We start from the raw sequence: 21120 nt of genomic DNA, 5'->3' as shown, positions 1-21120 counted from the left end.
AGGATGTCTGGTAACAGGCAAAGTTAGCATATTCTTCTTTAGAATGAGTAAGATAAGACCAAGAAAGTTTTATTTTCAAAAAGGACTCCATTTTTCCTGTCCACAAAGACAAAAATTATTAATTAGGAAATGAGATTCTAAATGTCCTACTGTTATTATTCTGACAAAACAAACGTCGAACTCTGCAAAGAGGGCAAGGGGTGAATGAGTCTGGGAGATTCCATTCTCTGCTTGCTTCATCATAATCATCTCTAGATAAAGGGACAAGACCTAGGGGTTGGGGTTGGGGTGAAGGAAGCTTGTTCTACTCGTGTCTGGGCTGAGACCGCACTCCAGCTGTCGCTAGAAAATGAAGAGAAGTAACGAGATCCAACTCTCTACAGCCCATGTGATTAGTACAAAGTTGCTGCTTCCATAGGGAAACCTGGAGGTCAGAAGCGAGGACTGTGTTTTGTGGACCATCGTAAGAGTAACATCCTTGGCCCTTCTTGCCTGGCAGTCTCCAGCCTAATAGTAATTACAGGAAGAATTGGAAAATAGCATGGCACAGTGCCCATAGACATGTGCACACTGTCCCTACCTACCAAGAAGGTAGCCTGTTCCTGCAGAGAAAGGCCTGGAGCTCCTGCACACAGACCTTCATCGTCTGGCTTCCTGCCACACCTTATGGGGAAGATTACATAGAATGGCCTTAGCCCAGAAATCCCCTGTTGCAGCCAAATGAATGTTTTTCTGAATAGAAAAAGCACTGGGCTTCATTTATTGTACGTTACCATAAGCATCCTCTGACCAGGTCTTGGGGTTAGCGTGGAATACATACAAGGACTGTAGAAGCCTGGTGCCACCACACAGCTCCTTGGTGACCCCGAGGAAGCCTGTGGATCTGAGCTCAATGTCTGAATGCAGTTGGAAGGAGAACAAATAGGGAGGAGAAACCTAATCTCCAGCTGTTTAGAAAGTCATTTCGATTTTGCCATTAAGATGCGTAAGTCTTCTCTGCTCCAACCTGTTGTGTAAATTGATTATACTGTTCTCCAAATATATTTGGATTGTAGTTTGTCCTGATTTGAGCCTACACTTAGAAGAAAATTGTTTTTAGGAAAGATTCACAGAAATCTGTCCATTTGGAGATTGCTTGAGAGAAGACAGGAAAGAGGTTTATTTTAAGCTGTTAAAATTTTTGGATGCTCTTCTTGCATTCAAGAGGATTTTTTTTTTTTTTTTTTACTTTCAAATGTCATTCTTACCATAGATTAATTTAAAAGCCTAATTTCTTTAAGGTAAAATATTCAGTTCCTATTTAGAACTAGCAGATTTGGGGCATTTAAAAATAGTGCCCTTGACTTGCTAGTCTCTTTAACTTCAAAAACATTCCACCAGTGTGTGGTGTTCCAAGCTTTCACAAGTGCCTGAATTTTTATAGCACCTTTTTATTTGTCATGTGTTTAGCAAAAGTATTCTTAGTCATGCCTTAATGCCCATTTCCCGTCTGTCATTAGAATTCTTCCCAATTTACAGATGAGAAAATTGACACCCAGATAGAGAAATGACTTGCTCAGTGGTTAAATCATTCAGACACTGAGGGGTGTTTATGGATTTGCTCTCACTGTGAGCAGCTGAATTCCGTTCCAAGCCCAGAGATGTCATTCTTGGCTCTAAATAGGCATCTTGAAAACGTGCAACCCCTCGTGTAGGTGACCAGGTTATAAAATACGATGGGAAAGCATCCCCACAAAAGAAGAATCAGCTCTGCCTAGGAACTGGGGAGGGCGGGTAAGCCACCGTGCTCTTACATCTGAAGGGCACAGACCACGTTTTAGAGCACAGAGGACAAGTCTGACCCCGTAAATTCTCAGTTGGCTATCTAACCTGCTGAGACACTTCAAATTTGGTGAAAGATCCCAGTCATAGTCAAAACCAGAAAGAATATGGTTGAGAAATGCCTTCCTTTGTGAGATGTTGAGGTTAAGATAGCTACTGAAATGCGTGCTGCTCTTCGCTAACAATTTCCTTTTAGCAATGTTTCCCCATTACCTCCCAGCTTGTCACCTCTTCACCATTTCTAAAAGGCTAATGGTGAACAAACTCAGATGCTGATAATGGGAGGCATTAAGATGAGTTGCGGAATGCAAAGGGTGCAAAACCCCTACGTATTTGACACAACAGTTCCCTGCGGAACAGGCTGAGGATGAGCTGAGCTGAGATCTCCCTTCAAACGCTGACACAGGACTAAACCAAGTCAGGAGAGCAGACAAGGCTCTCCACATGAGACCCTTCTTGACGACAAGCAAGCTGCAGCACTGCACAGTCACATAACATATGATAGATGCGACCGCAACTTTTACTTGCATCTTTCTCCCATTTTGTTTTCTCCCAAAAAAGGCTCCCCTTGAAGAGAGAAGGGATTCTCCCCCCCTTTGACATCCTCCTTACTTATGGCTGTGGATCTACCTGTTCTTCTGTTGGAAGCTGACTTGCGTGGTTACTTACCTTCCCATGTTTTGCTCTGGCCTCATCTGCCTGTCTCATTTTTTGTGTCCTTGCCAAAACGCACTTACGCATTAACAGTTTTTATTTATTTTTAATTTAACCTTTACACATTACCAAACTGTTGTGTGGGTGGGTCTAACTTGAGCTTTGTAGGTAGCATGACTCTGCTGGGGCTCAACACTGTCGAGGAGACGGCGGGGGGGGGGGGGGGGGACTCTTCCTTCTCTCTGTCTTGCCATCCGCCTTCATCGGCCTTCCCCCTCCCAACCCTTTGCTTTCCCCATCCAAGTCCCCAAGATTAAAAATTTGAGTACGCTTGGTTCAGTTTGAACTTCGAAGCAATTTTTTAGAGAACAAAACAAAGAGGATTTTTTTTTTACAGCAAACTCCATTAATGCCACATTAAGGCTGACATTTTAATTATCCCAAAGTCAGGAAATGCAAAGTTCAGGTTCCCACAGCAACAGAAACTGTCCCCTTGAGTGCCCGTATCACAGCCGAGTCTTTCATTCCTTGATTGCACAACACCCGGCGTGGGGACATTGTTTTCCATCCACGTATGTGGAAAGGAGCACAGCTTTTATCCTTTGTTTTTTTCCTGTAATTACAGTTGAGGATATGGGTCTTTAGCCTCCCTCCCCAAAACATCTATATGTGTTATCCTGGAACGGAAGACGATGAGAACTCTACATGTACACACGGACAGAATTAAAGTTGCTGTGGGAACACTAACTCTGATTTCCGGACTTCCGTGCCAGTCATATTTAAACCATAATGTTGTAATTTTTGGCATGTAATAAATGTGCATTTCATGTACACAGACAGAAAGAAGCATAAAATGTATTTTAAAGAGCAATTAATTACTAACTTTGTGATTAAAAAACATTTGGTGCATGTTCCTTCCCATTTAGCATCAGCTGCTGGTCTTAGCCAGGCCTAATAGATGACATACTGTGTCTCATCCTGTATCTCAGATGTACTTACTGTATGTTCCTGTTCTTCTAGATAATTAATTCCCTTAGTAAAGCTGCAGGGGGAAAACAAAATGGAAGGAATATGCAAGCATGTAAATAGGGTAAAGGATATTTTGAAGGAAATGATTCATTTCTGCAAATAAACCTCTTAGTCCCTGACAAAGGGCCAGAAATCTGCTAAGTGGGTGTAGACAAAGGTTTCTGGCCACCCTAGAGCATCTGGTCCAGGCCATAAGAACAACTTGAAAGCACATTTCCCCCTGAATTCTGAGCACGCCCGACACGGAAGGGATTTTACTATATAATAACTTTTCAAGCTTACGGCTTAAAAAGTTATTTGACTCTCTAACAACTTTTCAGTTTATGTTCAAACTGGAACAGAAAAATTGTAGGGAGGCAGCTAAGATATGGGTTTTGCCAACAAACCCCCAATTTGAGGAGTAGTGGGTTTTTTCTTCCTTTAGCTTTGAATCTTGTTGACCTATTTGTATTAGAGAAGGAAGTGTTTCAAAATAACTGAACAAGTTTGTGAGTAAAAGGAATGGGTAGCAATACTCTAAGGTACAGTGTTTTAAAAGGCAAATGCTTGAGTGTTTATTTGAAACTGGGTGAGATCAAATTTTACTGAAAGGATGTGCAGCTTAAACTCGCAGGTCAAGCTTTAAGTTTTAAACTTTAAGGGGAACACGCTCATGAAGAAGTTGAACCTCTGTTCTTGCTTTTCTTCATGATCTCTCCTGTCATGTATTCCTTTTCGTTCGGTGTGGTGGCGTATGGTATTTAAACTTTAAGAAAGATGCTTCGGTTTTCCAGGGCTCTGATTTGCTTTCACTTGGGCTGTCTGTATGTGTGAATGTATGTCTGTATGAGTGAAGATTGCTCAAGCAAGTCTGAAGGTCTCTTTGGCAAATTTGACTGCGTGTTCAGAAAGTTTCCAATCAGAAAGCTGATTCAGTGTAAAACCTTCCAAAAACTTCCTGAGGCACCTGTTCACATGAAAAGATTGAATTTCTGCTGGAGGTGCTCAGAAGGCAGTGTTTATAACTGAAGATCTCTGTTTGGAGTGCCAAAAAATGAAAAACATTTTGGCCCCAAAAAAACCTCCGTAAATGTTCAAAATGTATAATCAAACAAAAGCTTCATTTGGATTCAAATGCATGTATCTCAGCAGATGTGTCTGAACTCACTGGAATCCCACAGGAGCAGCTGAACTGGATTTTGGTATGTCTTGATAACTGAAAGAGTTATTCTTAGACTTTGGAAGGACAAAAATGGTCCATCTGTGAAGAACCGTAATAGAGACATGGCGAAAAACAACATCCTCTGAAAGAGTTTATTTATGGAATTTAGGACAAGTTGAACAATCCTGAAAACATTTTGGGGTCACACTAATTTGCAGAAGAAATATAGCCAAAATGGGGTGGAATAAGCAACCGCAGATAGTTATTATCCTATGGCTTACCATTCATTTTCTAATAGATTCCATATCAGTTAAACAGTAAATAGAGCATCTTTGGTACAACTAAGTGCTCTCGTTGTCCCCAAAGTGTCCTACATTCTCTTTATTCTACTTCCTATAAAGAATTCTATATTTACATTTTCATTGCTAACACTTTAAACTATTTTCTGCTCTTTCATTAACCAAGTAAACCTCTTACCTATTAAGTGTGGATTCATTTCTTTAAAGATAGTATTTCCCTTTTTTAAAAGTCACCTTTCTGCATCTGAGTTAATTGATACGCGATCTCTTTGGAATTATTTTTATTGCCTTTGATGCCCTCTTATTTAGAGGTTTCAGTGTTTAGTCCAGCGCTTAGACATTGGAAGGCCAGTTAATTTTTTTTGTTTGCTCTAATTTCCCAGAGTTTCCACTTTGTATATCTGGGGACACATTTATTTTTAAAAGTCATATTTCTTAGAGTTTCATGTCATAATCTACCTCTTTTTATAAACTTGTCCCTTTTTTAATAAAACTTGCCCTCTCCCTACAATGCTAATTTAATTGAATGTCTTCCATGGTCACTTGATGCAGTAATTTCTGGTAGTTGCTCTTATCTCATTCATTCATGCATTCATTCATTTAGTCATTCCTCGAATGTAATGGAACCCACACTTCTGCCAAGTCCTCAGCTAGGACTAGGGATAAAGATACAAACAAGATGCCGACCCTCACTTTAGGAACTCACAGTGTTCCCAAACACTTTATTAAACCTGTAACCCTGTAAACGGGGACATGAAAATGCAGCATCATGAGGAAAAATGCAGTAAAATGCTGGATCATGAGGAGTAAATGCATGTAAAGTAGAAGAGGGAGGGAATGGCATTCTAGGCAGAAGGAACAGAAGCAAATCCACAGAGGCACAAAAAGAGCATTGTGTTCTCAGAAAACAGAGCATTTCAGTCATGATACTCAGGCCTTCTTATGCCTCATTTTAATCACAGAACAGTTTGTATTTGGGTAACATTGCCTGTCATTAAAATTCAGCTGGACTGAACTGTATGTCCCTTTTAGAGACATTTGCTTTCCAAATAAATAATAAAGCAAGACACCCACTTATTTCCTGATGGGCAAAGGTGCCCTTATTTCCATGCTATCAGGAGAGGAAGGAAAGTACCATGAGAGACCTGGTGATAATTTATTGATGAACAGATTTCAAAATAACTTTTCTCATTGAGAAAGGTTCCTTCTTGGAGCCACAGAGTCACCTATAAGTGTCATACTGGACCTCTGTCATTGACTCGTAGTCTCCCCAGATTCTAGCAATCTGTCCTCTTAAGAAATCCTCCCAGGTCCCTTGGCAAATCTGGTCTCATGGCCCATTGCCTCGAGTTATGCCATGCCATATTGCTCTCTGAAATATTGTGTGAATGTGCTTATGATTGTCCACATATAATTATTAAGACCAACTGCTGCTTTTCAAGGCTCTATTCTTCATCTTGCCATCTCATATCTTGCTGGAGTACATCTTTAATTCTTATCTGCAGCTGCTAGTGACAGTTTCATATGTGTTTCCTCTGCTCGTGGCAAATTTCATTATGTGAAATTAGTGTTCCTCCATATCTGTCAGGGCTTCTCACATCCTGACTTAAAAAAAAAAAACATGTACAACTGCCCTCAGAGATTCATGAAGATTCTAAGAATTCCTTGCTTTAAGGAAATTTCAAGTCAGATCCTTCCACCAATCACCTCACACCAGGTACCACAGACAAACCCCTTATTACCTCATCAGCTGAATAAGCACTTTCTCCTTTCTTTTTTGCTTTTCTTCTGCTTCTACATCCTTTGTTCTCTCTAAGGATTATGTGCCAGGTAGAACTTTTTATCAGCACTGAAAGAGATTAACAGTTACCTAGTCTAAACCCACTGTTATACAGATGAGGAAAGTGAGGCGCAGAGAGGGTGAGTATTGTACCAGAAGGTGCCCAGCAATAGCGAGTGGAAGGGCCCAAAATAGAACCCTGTTCCTCCTCCCACCATACTACGCTGCCTGTTACTGAGTCTGCTTCTAAGAGAACTTATGTTTTCTGAACAAACAAACTATTCATCCATCAATTTACTGAATGCTTTCAGTGTGGAGGACCAAGCTAGGTATTGTGCAGGATGCAGTTTTATAGACTGGAGCCCTGTGCTCAGAGACTTGGAGTCTCATAGAGAAGATAAGATACATTCACAAACAGCCGCCCTGCAGGGTGCTTAAACATATGCCCCGTATACCTGTATGCACCAGAGCGTTGATTCACTCATTAGGCAAGCACGTGTAGAGTAGGTCTTATGTGCCTGGCACTGTGCTGGGTTCCGTAGGAGTGCAAAAGTGGAAACAAACAGACTCTACCACCAAGAATCTTACAACTTAGTACATGTCCTCAAATCACCATTATCTTAGACAGAAGTTAGAAAGTTCATAAAATACATTATAATCCAGTCAATCATAATATCCAGTTCACTTTATCAGAGAAGGTTCCATTTGAGCTCTCTTGAAAGATGAATAGAATTTTATTGGAGGTGAGGCATTAGGGTAAGGTGTAAGGAGTTTGCATTCTGGTGCAGAGCTGTGGAAGGGTTTTAAGTAGGGGTTGCCATGATCAGGACTTTGCTGTGGGAAGATCTAACTTAACATCAAGGGTGTGGAGCATGCATGGATGTGGGAGGGGGTAACTGGAGGGAAGAGAGAGCCTAGGAAGCTTTGTCAGTAGTTCAGACGATGGGTAACCTGAAGGGGGTTGGTGGTGGGGGGAATAGGGAGGAGCCAGGTTCAACGGACTTTGTGGATGAGAGTGGACAGCTCTGGGAACTGACTATTAGGTAAGAGAGAGGAAATTATCAAAGATAACTCCAAGATATCAAAAAGAGAAGATGAAGAGGAAGTGTTTCGAGGAATAGAATACAGTTCAGTTTTATACAACGCTGAGTTTGAGATACCAGGGGTAGACCCAGTGGAGACAACTAACACTGAGTTACAAATAGGGTGCTGGAGTACAGCAGAAGATTTGAAATTAGGGCTGGGAAACATTTTGGCCAAGAGGCCATACTTTAAACCATGAATGTAGAAGTAAATTCAACAATGACTTTGTTGAGAGAAAAAAAGGAAAATAGAACCTTGGGGAATATTTACAATGAGTGATAAAAAAAAGAGAATGAAGTACTGTCAAAGGAGGAAAAGAAAAGAGGGTCTGAGATACAGGAGGGAAACCAGGGTAGTGCAGAGAGGCCATCAGGGAGGGGCGGGGTCAGCAGTGTTGCGTGCTATGGGGGCCAAGGATTGCTGGCTTCCTGGAGGCAGTCAGGAGAGCAGAGTCATGCATCACAAAAACACCCTCAAAAGGGGTCAGGAGCAAAGAGAGGATGAACGGGAAAGCAACAATTACGATCTACTTTTTAAAGAAGTTTAATCCTTTAAAAAAAAATAATGAACAGGTAACGCAAAAGCAGGTTAGTGAATATTTTTATGATACAGGAGTCTCAAGCTCATTTATAGACTGAAGAATAAAAACCAGTGTTAAAGGAGACTCTGCAATTAAATAGGCAGGGTGAGAGAGAATTAGATCTCCCATTTTACAGGGCAATGGGAATGATAAATATACGTAAAAGAAATTTAAAGTCACTACCCAAACCCAAGGAGTCAGTAATTTTATTATGTTAGTTCTTTCTCTACTTCTTCCCAACATTGCTTTCTCTTCCTTTAAGCTAATAAGAACTAATGTTTTGAAAGAACTGTTACATGTCTTCTTCAGATGCCTTCACAAATATTCACCCACCCTCAGTCATCTCTGAGAGATAGGCAGAGGACAGGTATCATATAGTTTGAGCATTTACATTTTAAAAAAATTTTTAAAACAAGTTATCTCCAAGCATAATCCTTTTAAAATGCCACATTCTGTGAACTTCTTTCCTGATAGGTCCAATTCGGGTAGCTCTGTAGTTACTAATAACTAACCTATGTGTTGTTCTCATGTACTCCTTCATTGTACATCCTCAAAGTCATTGTTTGTGGGGCTTTTAAAATTCATTTACTTAGATGGTATTGCTCTCTTTGATGGTTAAAGACACCCCTAAGGCCACCGTCACCTGGACACACAATTCTGCAGTTACTTCTACTTCAGGATGGTGCTCTGGAACCAACTGAATCAAATGTTACTTTACTCTGCTATTAAATAACCTGTAAAACTAAAGAAGAAAATTATTTTATCACTACTAGAAGTTATATAAGCAATCACATGGAAGAATTTTGAACGTGAGTCTTTATAATTTCACAAGGAAGAATGAATTCATAGTTGACGTCAACATGGACCTTGAGGAGATTTTCCTCTCCTCTCCCACCCCAAAAAAGAATTTCCTTCCACTCATTTATTCTCAGTGGTTTTGGCTAGGTTCATGTTATCAGTTTTATATCAAGATCTCATACAGTATTAAACCAGGGCATACGTAATTTTTAAGAAAGCTTGGTGTGGCACGTAGACAACCACATGAAGAATTTCAAGAATTAACAAATTAACTTTGTCATTCAGATTTTTGCTGTAATCATTTCCTTTCCCATATAATTACTTATTGTCTCTTTGCATCATATCTCAACTGTGTACTTGGATATAAGGGGGATAATGGAAGAAAGGTGTACATAAATTTGAGCTACAGAGCATAATTCCATGTCTCATGGAAAATATGCATGCAAATTCTGAACTCCAGCCATTAGAAATTAACCCCAGGAGAAAGGATGGAGGGAAATACTTTCTTCAGGGAAATACCATAGGTCTCTCCAGGCAGACCGGGGTGTTGTTTTCCAATTTTCAGAAAACCCCCAGAAATCTAGCCAATTCCATTTTATTCCTGACCTAAACATCCCAGAGGGGTGACTGGATCCCAGGCTCCTGAAGCAGCCCTGTAATCCTGGGTTAAATGCTGAGAGGCGCGCCGAGCAGACTTGATGTCCTTGGGCAGTGACACAGGCAGAGAGTAACCCCGTCCCTCCAGAGGAGGAATTCTTGACCTGGAGGCCTTAAACTCCACTGGTGCCATGACTGGGCCTCCCTCTCAGAGTCCATGAACTTCCTAAGATGTGCACACACGTATGCATGCCTGTGGGTGTGCTGTTCTGGGACACGAGTGTGTAACTTTCATTTAATTGGAGTTGGAACTGAAAGGATGACAGAACCCCTTCCCCAGGGCATATCCCAGTCAGAGCCTGCATCCTCATACCTGGCCCCCAGAGGAAACTCAGAAGCAGGAAGGAGAAGTCCCATGCGAACATCCAAGGCAGACTGACTCCTGAAGCTCTTTCAGCTCCCATCAATATGGCCACAGGTCAGAGGCAGGTGTGATAACAGACATCCAAAGCTATTTCTTGAACATGTTGATAATGGACTAAGATTTGGACCATGTGTTGCCCAGCAAATGTTTTCTCAGCCCCATGGTCTAGTTATTTGCCCTTTCTAACGTTAACTTCAGCCTATGAATGCATTTTACGTGCCTTTACTTAGGCTCCCTATGTTCCCATTTCCTTATCTACACAATAAGAGTGAAAATAGTATCTATGTCATTGGGTTATTATAAGCATTCGATGGAATGCTTTATGTGCAGTCCCTAAAACAGCACCTGACAGACCACCAGCACTCCGTGAATGTGAGCATTAGCTATAGTTTAAGCATTTTAAATTATTAAGTAAATATGTCTTAAAATTGATGCAGCATAAATGCAGGTTGTAGCAGGTCCTTCCCCCTGAGAATGACTGAGACAGAAGCCCTGGCTCTGTAGGAGGAGAGCGTATGGGGAACAGTTACCCTGCTCCCAACAGAAGGCCAGTGCCCTCCTGTCCGTTCTGGAATTCAGGCCTGGGTAGACAGGGAAGCCTCTCCATTATCTTTTGGCCTTCTTTTATTACCCCATTTGTTTTTTTGTTTTGTTTTGTTTTGTTTTTTCTAAAATTGGAAGAGAATAATATTTATTAAGCATCCACTCTGTGTCAAATACATTATATCATTCTCACAAAACACCCCACTTTACAGATTAGGAAACTGTGGCTCAGAGAAGTGAAAATACCTTTCAGAATGTTCTCTTCTTGGTATAGGGAAGGTTTTGAGTATTATTGACATTATATTGTAGTATTAACCTATTAAGTTCTTTCTTGTCCTCCAGTGCAGTCTAATCAATGAGAGACTTCCAAATTATAGACAATGGACTTGTGGGCTATCTTACCTCAGACTTCATTGTAGAACATGTGCATGCCCCTACTGTGCAGCCTTAGATGTCCACTCACTGTGGCCACCTTCCAGCCCTAATGCCCAAAGAGACCAAAACATCAGGCCTTAGAATGGGCAACCTGCTGGGCTGCCACACCAGAGAACCCCTTCCAAAGAGAGGTACTTAACAGCGAAAGAAATGCATCTTTTATCTTTTTGAAAGACAGTCTGCCTGATGGCTTCAGAGTATTTTGAAATAATTCAAAATAGAGGTAAAGTTAGGAGAGTAAACGTGTTTCACTGCAGAGGAGGATTGCTCTTAACCACCAAGCTCTCTTACCTTCTTCCATTCTGAAGCAGTTTACAGTAGTTGGGGGAAAAGAATGTAATCTTAAGAAACTCAGTAAGACTTGCTGGCTCATTCTCCTAGAGAGCCTTCCTGTCCCGCGGTGCCCATGCGGATTTTGGTCACACATGGAGAGGATTTCGGACATTTGCTTCTCAACTCCAGAGCACTTTTGCTGCTGAGTATAGAATTCCAGAGACACATGAGTACGGAACTTGAGCTACAAGTCTCTTAGTAATATTTGCAGATCAAATGCTAACCTTGATTGTGTGCAAGTCTGTATAAATCCCAAGTCAGAGCTTGAAAATCATAACTTACTGAGTCATGAGTTCTGCATCTCATATGCAGTATTCCTTAAATCACATGTTGATGGCTAATCAGCAGAATCCAAAGACACAAATTAGATGGTACAATATTTACAGAGAAAATACATGTGTAGTTTGAAGTAATAATCCTCAGGTCCCACCAAAAAAAAAAAAAAAAGGTAGCAGTTGCAATCTGAACTCGCAACATTGTAGCCAAGAAAGGAATGAATATAACAATAGAAAGAGAGGGCTTTAAAAGCCAGAATTTCTTGGTAAAAGGAGATTTCAAGAAATATGTTTGAGAAAGATTCAGAAGAAATACTAGGTAAGATGAATTATTCCTGTTCCTCAAATAACATTCTAGCAGTTAAATTATTAAATGCTTATTTTGGCCGGGTAGAAGAATTCCTGAGGGCAGAAATCCTCTCTATTTTGTTCATTGCTGGATCCTCAGCACCTAGCAGAGCGCTTAGCCGTAGTAGGTACTCAGCAAATATTTGCTGAATGAATGGATGTGGTGGGGAGAATGAGCAAAAGCATGCCTATAGTGCATTTGTGAGCATTTCACCCATCTGTAAAAATAGAGGTACTGATGTCTTACCTGGTATTTTTCATTTGGCAGACGTTCAAAACAAAGAGCATCCCAGATACCCTCTGGTTTGTATGCTGGGAAAACAGAATCACTTTCTGTTGGATGTAGGCTGCTACATATTTTGATTCTAGTAGCAATATGGCAGGGTTAAGGTCAACTTTGTGGTATAATCTGGTGCCTGCTTTTGATAGAATATCATGAAAATAGATACTTATTTTCAAGATGCTCAAACAGATGATTAGGCGAAAGCTCCAGCAAACCTTGAAATAACAAAAAAGGAAAGGTTTCCCCACTCCTACTTCCATTACTGGGCCATCCTGCTCCGTTTTCTGCAACCCCATACCCCACTCCTTGTTTCAGTCCTCTCCAGGGTCTAATCTTTGTCTGCGGAACACAGCATGTGACTGTCAGTCTAGCAAGGAGACAGTTCTTGAGAACTCCACCCGCCACACAGTGCTCCCAAGCTCCTCTCATAGGAATGGCAGGATTTGATCAGTAGCAGGCAGAGCTGGCCCAGGAAACAAGAACTTGGCATAGAATCTTCGTGCCCTCCCGCTGGAAAGGCCCTCAAGAGAGTTCTTCACGCCCACCCTCCCTCAACTGGCTAGACAGTAGACGGATGTGTAGGAAAACAAATTCCTGGCTGAATGAATAGAGGATTACATGAATGAGAGATGAGTTCACCCCTCCAGAAGTCTCCGCCATCCCACTTGAATAGAAAGCTAACTTTGAAGCCACTCTGTTCTCCACGACATGATTTTGTACATACTCAGCTTTGGAATATGGTTGCCATCTGCTGACAGTGCATAGAACTAAGGAAGTATTGGGGTGGGTAGGAGGAGGCCGGGAGGGAAGAAAAGAGACACTTAAAACGAGCTAATGATCTCCTTTGTGTTGGAGTCTAGGTTTTAGAACATCAGTCCTGTACTTCAAGAACAAAACACCAGTGTGTCTTAGACCACACCAGGCGCCGGCACATCAGATAAGACCTGCGCTGTGTGGTGTTCAGCCACCGAGCCTCAAGAAGTTCTGAAAGTGAAATTAAAGGAGAAAAGGCTTAGGGGAAAATGCAATCAGGAGGACTCTGCAGATACGTGTTCAGGGTTACAGTGGTTCAAAAACGAATCTGCTAATTAAAGAGCCAGAAAATGCTATACATCCCAGGAATTTAAGGATCTTTAGAAGAAATGAGACACTTCTCCATAAGCTCTGAGTGCGTTGTGATCCTTTAGTAGAATCTCGGGGTGAAAGTGACCTGGCTATTGTGCATTGTTGCAGATTTAAACAGTCGATTAAGAGTTACAGACGACTATACTAGAGGCCTAGGACAGTGGTCGTTTAAAAACAGAAAAGGCTGTTAAGCAAAGCCAGTAAGACCAGAGAACTTCTCTGAAAGGCGGGGAATAGCTCCTGAAGCTTCCTAGTTTCCCTGATATCATCGGTATAAATTGTTGGTCATGGCACAGAATGATATTGCTAATTTATGTACTGAAATGACATACAAGAGAATAATTATTAAGCTGGGGATATACACTAGTGAAACAAATATTACGGTAAAGTTAACCTTGCTTTTGAACAATGTTAGCTAGTTGGTTAAGTACGACATTTGAAGGCAAGTATTGTTATATATTCAGTAGTAGTTCTGTATCTCAAGTTTGAGAATTTGCAAGGTGGGGAGGTGGAAATCTTTTTGGCCGTGCAAGGAAAGAACCTCATCAGAGATGTATGTAATGTGAATTTAGGAGCATTGACAATCCTAGGCGTGCAAAAATCACTTTGGGGGTCACAAAGTGATTGCCCAGTAGTGCATCACACTCAGTGCCTTGGAGTGGTTGAATCAGTAAATATTTGTTGGCTCTGGCCTTGACTTCTGTCTGCCATCAGGGACAAGTCACACAACTGTGACTCGACCACAGTTAGAATATGCCTTCAATCTATCTCGTGTACAGTTACTCTTCCTAGGAACCCTATGTGCCTCCATATGCTATTTTATTTGTGCTACCACAACCGTGTGAAGCACAGGCATTTTCATTTTACAGGTGGGATAACTGGGCCACAAAGGAATAACTTAATTCTTTGTCTTTAGATATGAAATGGTTGATAATCATGATATGACCCAGCTCGTTGTACTCTCTTTCACATCATTTCAGGTTTCCCAGGCAAAGGACATATTTTATCTTTCTCATTATTATTTTTAATTGGTTTTCAGAAAAGTTGAGATAAAAACAGAATCTAACAAATATCCCATAGAGATATTTGGTGTTCTCTTTTCTTTCAAGAATAAATTAAGACCTTCTCTGCTCCTCTCTCCTGGCTCTCTCAGCAGATAGTCAAAGTCCCATGCCAATTTTCAAATGAATAAGGGCTCATTCTAATAGCTGGATCACAGTCCTCTCTCTTGAGGAAACTGCCTTGTAAATTCATGTCTGGAACCTGCAGAAGTTACTTTTGGTTATAAACTTGAACAGTTTGACATGAAGGTTTTTAAACAGTACTAATATGTGACCTGGTTGTGAGTTCAGCAATAAATTTATAACCAATATTTGAAAGGCCAAAGAGTAAACTAGTGTTTTTTTATTCTCTCTGGTGACCTACACTAAATATTGCATATTTACTTTGTAAATGAGGACACCCAGTGGCCACCAAGTGAAAATATTCTAAACAATCCCTGACACTGTTTATGCAAATGTAAATGCCCGTGATCAAAGCTGATTGATGGATGTCTCTGTGACAAGCAGTGTAGCTTCCTTAAGTCAAGCAAGAGTGACTTGCTTGACTTAAGGGAGTCGGGCCTGATCGTTTTTATATCACATCACAGATTGGTCGTCTCTTCTCACTTTGGGTTACAAGGTGTGGTGAGCTTTGATTTCCACTGAATCTTCAGCTGACAGGAGGATCCAGTGAGCTGTCTCTTGGGGGAAATGGAATCAGGAGGATGGGGACAGTATGGCATATGCCAGCAATCATAAATGAATGAGCACAGTTTGGGGGAAACTCAGTGAACACATTAAAAACCAACTGCCTTAGACCTTAAATTCATACTGAAAATAGAACTGTGGCTATTCCCTGATGAGAGGGGTAGAGTAATAAAGGACAGGGAGAAGACCATTCAGGGACGGAAAGACCCCCTAGGGGTACAACATGTAGACATATCTGAGAAAAGGTACACCTAAGGTTCCCACTTATTGTCAGCATGTTTGTGAAGAGCAATGGAGAGCTGACCAAACAAATACTCAGACAGGACCTACTCAGTGTAAAGAAATATGTTGGGCAGTGTGAGGGATCCAATAAGTTGTAGTTGTGGTTGTAGTTATAACTAGGCAAGGTACTAGCCTTCAGGAAGCTTAGCGTCTTCTTACAGAGATAAGACAGACACAAATGAAAAAAAAGAAGAAAAGGGACAATAAGCAGTAATATACTGTTAAGGATTAAATTGTGTGATACATGTATTGGAAATTCAGATTTATTTCACAACATTCAGGTGCAAGAAACATTTCCTTATTTCTCTAAAGAAAATTAAACCCGAGGCCCCTATCGCTAAGTTAGCAGGAAATTCAGTCAAGTTTCAGGGTCCCCTTCCCTTCCCTAGACTTATAGAGGACTCATGAAATCTAGGGAGGGGTCAGATCCTTGGTCCATGGTGGTCTCCATCATTGACATTGCTTGTCTACTCGACAAAGATGCCACTGAGCCTCGTCCATCTGACTGCCAGGCACTGCTGCATTAGTGGGGTTTAGAGATGCCCTTCACAGTGGTCCTCGCGACTGAGCATGGGCCCAGCCCCACGATCATCATGTTCCTCTCAAGACAGTGCCTTTTTACATCCAGCCTCCTAAAGGGTGACAAGCAATTACCCCAACTGGAGTTGTGTGCAAGTGGAGACCTCAAACCTTGGCACCTTCCCCATGTGAGGGGAAGTTGATGATTTTTCTCCCCTGTCAGCCCACCTCAATATAATTCTGGAGAACCAGCCTCCCCCTCCTCACCCCAGAAAAGGCCCAACTTAATTCCCCTTAGAGGAGCTAGATTCAAAAAACAAAGCCCTTTGTCTTGAGGCTTTGTTTTTGGGCTTTAACTTCTGATTTGGGCTCTGAAGCCACAACTCCCAGGGGGAGGGAGCCCAGAACTGTGTGCAAGGCTTGGCCTTTCTTAATTGCCTATTATTATGAAAGTTTTCTAATTCAGTGGGGAAAAAACAGAAAATAATGTTTCAGTTTATTAGCTCACCAACCAGTGGAAACTAGGAAAGGAGAGAAGTCAGGACGGACTCCAGTACCCAAAGAAGGCTCCACAGAAGGAAGAACTTTGAATAGGGTTCCCAGATGGTACCTAAGATTTGATAAGTAGAGAAAACACAATAATTTCAGAACGCAGGACAAATTCAGCAGAAGAAGAGAATTGAGAATGAATGCAATACATTCAAGAGACGGCATAATGTCTAACTTTTTGGATTGGCACAGACTTGTTATTTGGGGAAAAATGAGAAATGAGATGAGATAATTAGAATGTAACCTATAGCTATAGAAGACTCTTACAGCTTAATATATTTTTCCTATAAAATGTAAATAATATATTAAAATATTATTTAAAAGAACAAATAAAGAATATAATAAAAAATAAACAAAATAAAAATATGTTACTCCTTATTAGAATAATCACAAAGTATGCCTTCTACTTCACTTATTCACCAGTGCCTCCCGAGGTTTTAGGTTCTGACAACACTTATTTAGGATCTGCTTCATATCAACATGAGCCAAAAAGGAACTTACATCTTATTGTTTTTTAAGGAAATCCTGTGCCTAGTTCTAGAATGGAGTTCCCTAGGTGGGCTGTTGAAATGTAGTTTCAGCTACTTTCTTAAACTGGCCTACATCAGTTTAAGATGCTTCAATTGTGCTTCCATCTTAACCAGTCATCCAGCAAAACAAATTTACTTTTTTCCTTGTTGCTTTGAGATGGAAGGCCTTCATTCCTCAGTAAAACAGTCTATCATGGCTCAAGTCTGCAATTTCCTGAGAGAAACAGTTTAGTGCCCTCCTACCAACAAAGAGAGCTATGCTTGAAACCAGTTGTCATAGTGGAAGCAACTTATTTTTTCCAGGAAGACACAGCAAAGAGAACATTTAAGCGTGAATCTGAAGGTCTGCTTCAAAAGCAGTCTCAGACAGTGCAGCCACAGAGGACTAAAGGAAGTTCTGTGAATTGGGAATCTCTGTGATTATTTTAGTCAAAAAAGCTTTTTTAAAATGACACTATGGGGTTCTGTTTTCTCACTCATTGAAGTTCAGATGAAAGTTTTCCCAAAGTCAAAAAATTAATTTCTTACCTAGCTATACTTCATCACCAGTTGATAATATTTTCCAAAGGAATGCCATTTCTAGGAGTTATGCTGGATCTTTGAACTCACTAACATTAAAAATTTGTTTTCCCTTTAAAATAAGTATATGATGATGTAGAGATCAAAAGAAGAACAGGTTAGTAAGTAAGGAGATGCTGGTTTTTATAGAAACACGTTTTAAATTCATAATTTCTTTTCAAGCCAAATAAAGAACGAACTTATTAACTGTATATTTGAACACAGAGATCCTTCTTCAAGCTATCCAAAGCCAAGTTCAAACTGCATACTCGGTGAATTTAGGTAGATCCTTTTGTTCATTTTTATATCCCACCCACGGATGCAGCATCTCTGTGTTTTTGTTCCCCAGAATTAGTGAACAAAGGAGAAGGTTACAATAGGGCAGGAGCTAAATTTGTAAGGAAAGAGCTTTAGAGAAAAAAAAAATCTAACCCCTAAAAGGTGTCTCAAAGGGTTTATGATATAAGAGGATTTAAAGGCATCAACCTCAGATTTCGTTGACTTTTCTCCTCAGTCCCAGCAGGGCCTCCCTTGTCAGGAAGAAGCCAGTTCTTTTCAGCTTTGGAATGAGGGCACAGTTGTCTTTCAGAGTGTTGTCTAGAATTACAGCTATCCAGTGCCTTTGTTCACAGAGTTAAACCTTAGCTCTCACAAGGCTGGACTAGAAGAGAGTAAAGAAGGTGTTTGAACTTGCAGTGTTTTATTCCGCTGGAATCAGATGCCCAAAGTATAGAAATTCATAAAGCATGTGGCTTGATAATACCCAAAACTGAAGCTTTAACTTATGTTGAGAATTGGTTCCATAAAGTTGATGTTCAATTACTTGTTGATTAATTGTTTGATTATATCCTCACCTCATAACTAAAGGGATTTAAGTTGGCTTGAAAGAATATTCAATACATTAATAAAAATGTAGAAAAATATATTTATATATAACTATAAAAAAGAAATTGGAGTAGAAGTAAAATAAGGAATTGACAATAGAATGAGGATGGGGGCAAATTTTACATAGAAAAGCAAACCATGAGGTCCTATATAGTTGCTAAAATATGGCCTAAATTTGGATTCAGAGCTCCAGTTATGATATTCACAGGGTCCAAAAACCCAAATGGAGAAGTTGATTTATTAATGTACATTTCAAATATCACAGGTCCTTATGGATGAATTTCTTCCACTGTTTTATATTTCAGATCATCTCTGTCCTTATGGGTCCATTTACACTGGGGCATTCTCGGTAAATGTTTCACTAATGAATTGGTGAAAATTCAAGAGACCCAAAGCAACTTTACCCATAAATTAGTTGTATTTGCAATGTCAGACATGTGGTCAGGCATTTGTTAGTCCCTTCTTGAAGATAACAGTACACTTCATTTGAAATCAGACAAACCAAAGACCTAGGCTGGCAGGGAAACTTGAGAGCCATCCAGAGCCCAGTGAAGAGGCTTCCCTGGAATTACTTCTTCCTCTGGACCTGAAAATCCCACTAGTATTATCAATCTATTCCCAGCCTTCAGACAAAGTTTAAAGCTCTTGCTTTTTGGTAGAGTGAAGAGAGGGAAAGGAATTCAGGAGTGGAGGATCAGTCCAGATCTGGGGATGGGCCTGAAGATCGTGGAGCAAATGCTTCCTAGTTCAGAATTTTGCCCCCTTGTTCCCCACAGTTGAAGCTGAGTAAAACTTAATGGTGTAACAGGGAGGAAGGGAAGGAAGGAAGAGAGGGAGGAAGGAAAGAGGAGGGAGGGAGGAAGGAAAGAGGAGGGAGGGAAGGGAGAAAGGAAGGAGGAAGGAAAGAAGAAGGGAGTGAGGAAGGAAGGAGGAGGGAGGGAAAGGAAGAAGGAAGGAAGAAAAAAGGAAGGAGGAAGGAAAGAAGAAGGGAGGGAGGGAGGGACTGGGAAGGAAGGGAAAGACAAAGAAAGAAAAGCAGGCTGCCTGTTTGAAGCACTACAGAGCTTTCGGGTGAACTCCATCTTGTTGGCTGGATCAGAAGTGTGTATCAAGTTTGTATTTACTTTTTATTCAACTTACACCACAATATCTAATTTTTAACAATCAAAAAAAGTTAAAGGGTGTTTCCTAGTTCTTCTACAGATTTGTGTTAGCTGTCAAAGGGGACCCACTCTGATAAAAAGCTGATTCAAACCAACTTTGGCTAAATAATAGTTGGCCTCAACAATTGTAAAACTATATGGCCCTGTTACATTCCTCCAGATTTCAGCCAACGTTAGTACTTTATTATCTACCTTTCTCTTCTCTTTTTTTCTCTCTTCCCTTTCAATCCTATTTTTATTTTTAACCCATTCTCTTCTGAAAGGTAATTTCTGTCACTTTGGCTACGATGGTCGAGTTTGTCATATAAAATAAGTTCAGCTCAACTTCCCCAGCTCAATGGGAAATATTAGCTGCACAGGCTTGATGCGTGTACTGCAAGTTGCATCAGTGTCCGAGGCTGTGATTATTGAAAGTAATTGAGAGCAGCTTAAAGAGAGATACTTGAATCTCAATTCATATGTCTTCATTTGAGGGGAACACAGACCTCTTTGAGAGCCTAAGGAAAGCCACTGACCTCTTATCCCTATGAAAGTAGAAACACGCCCATTCATGAAAAAATATAGATATCTCCTAAAGCTTACACATGCATTTCTCAGGGACCTTTAAATACTTAAAATGTGCTCCAGAATGAATGAAAATTCATTACATGTGTGAATTACATGTATGAATGCGAATTCAAGTAATATAAAAGACGTACCCAACCTCAGTGTTGAGATCATAAATAGAATGGTGTTGTAAACATTTTAAACAAATTAGTAATTTTAATACCTCTGTCCAGTTAAAATAATAAGCAGCAACTATAAAAGTACATACAAGCCGGTCCCAACTTTCATAGGTGGTGTATTCCTGAAAATATGTTTGAAAATCAAATTTCTGAGAGTTGAACAATTGAGTTATGTTTTTTGAGAAGAATTCTGTTACCAATGATTAAAAAAAAAATAAACATGACATCTTTAATGGTTCCTGTACCCTGTGCTTAGACAATCTGGAAGATAGAGGAGAACTCGCATTGGGAGATGGTGCAAAGCACCCCCCTTTTCACCCAGGAATGGGTAAGTAAAGCAGTGCTGCCCTCCTTCCCATAGGCTGATGACCCTCCCATGCCCTCCCATGGTTCCCCTACACCGGCAGTGACAGCTGGGATGTGCCAGGTCTATGGAGCCAGGGAAGGAGAAAGAGGTCTTGTTCTGCCTGCCACCTTCCATTTGCTTAAGTGATTTCCCCAGTGCCCCCAGCCAGCCTCCAAAGATTGTGAAGATGCCAGTGAGATAGAAAGAGAAGGTAGGGACGCGCAGGGCCATCTGCTCTAGATGGCGGAACCTATGAGAAAGCAACCT

At 40.7% G+C, this 21120-nt stretch overlaps 1 protein-coding gene across 12 annotated transcripts in view; it reads left to right on the top strand.

Annotated features, from left to right (window-relative positions):
* Positions 1 to 21120, top strand: part of ZBTB20 (zinc finger and BTB domain containing 20) — a 775204-nt gene that overhangs the window by 713128 nt on the left and 40956 nt on the right. The gene's annotated exons all lie outside the window — the stretch shown is intronic.

Source organism: Ceratotherium simum, chromosome 15, assembly GCF_057802395.1.
Source record: "Ceratotherium simum simum isolate JZ-2026a chromosome 15, ASM5780239v1, whole genome shotgun sequence".
NCBI lineage: Eukaryota > Metazoa > Chordata > Mammalia > Perissodactyla > Rhinocerotidae > Ceratotherium > Ceratotherium simum.
The sequence above is the reverse complement of the archived record's forward strand: the minus strand, read 5'-3'. Positions and strand labels throughout refer to the sequence as shown.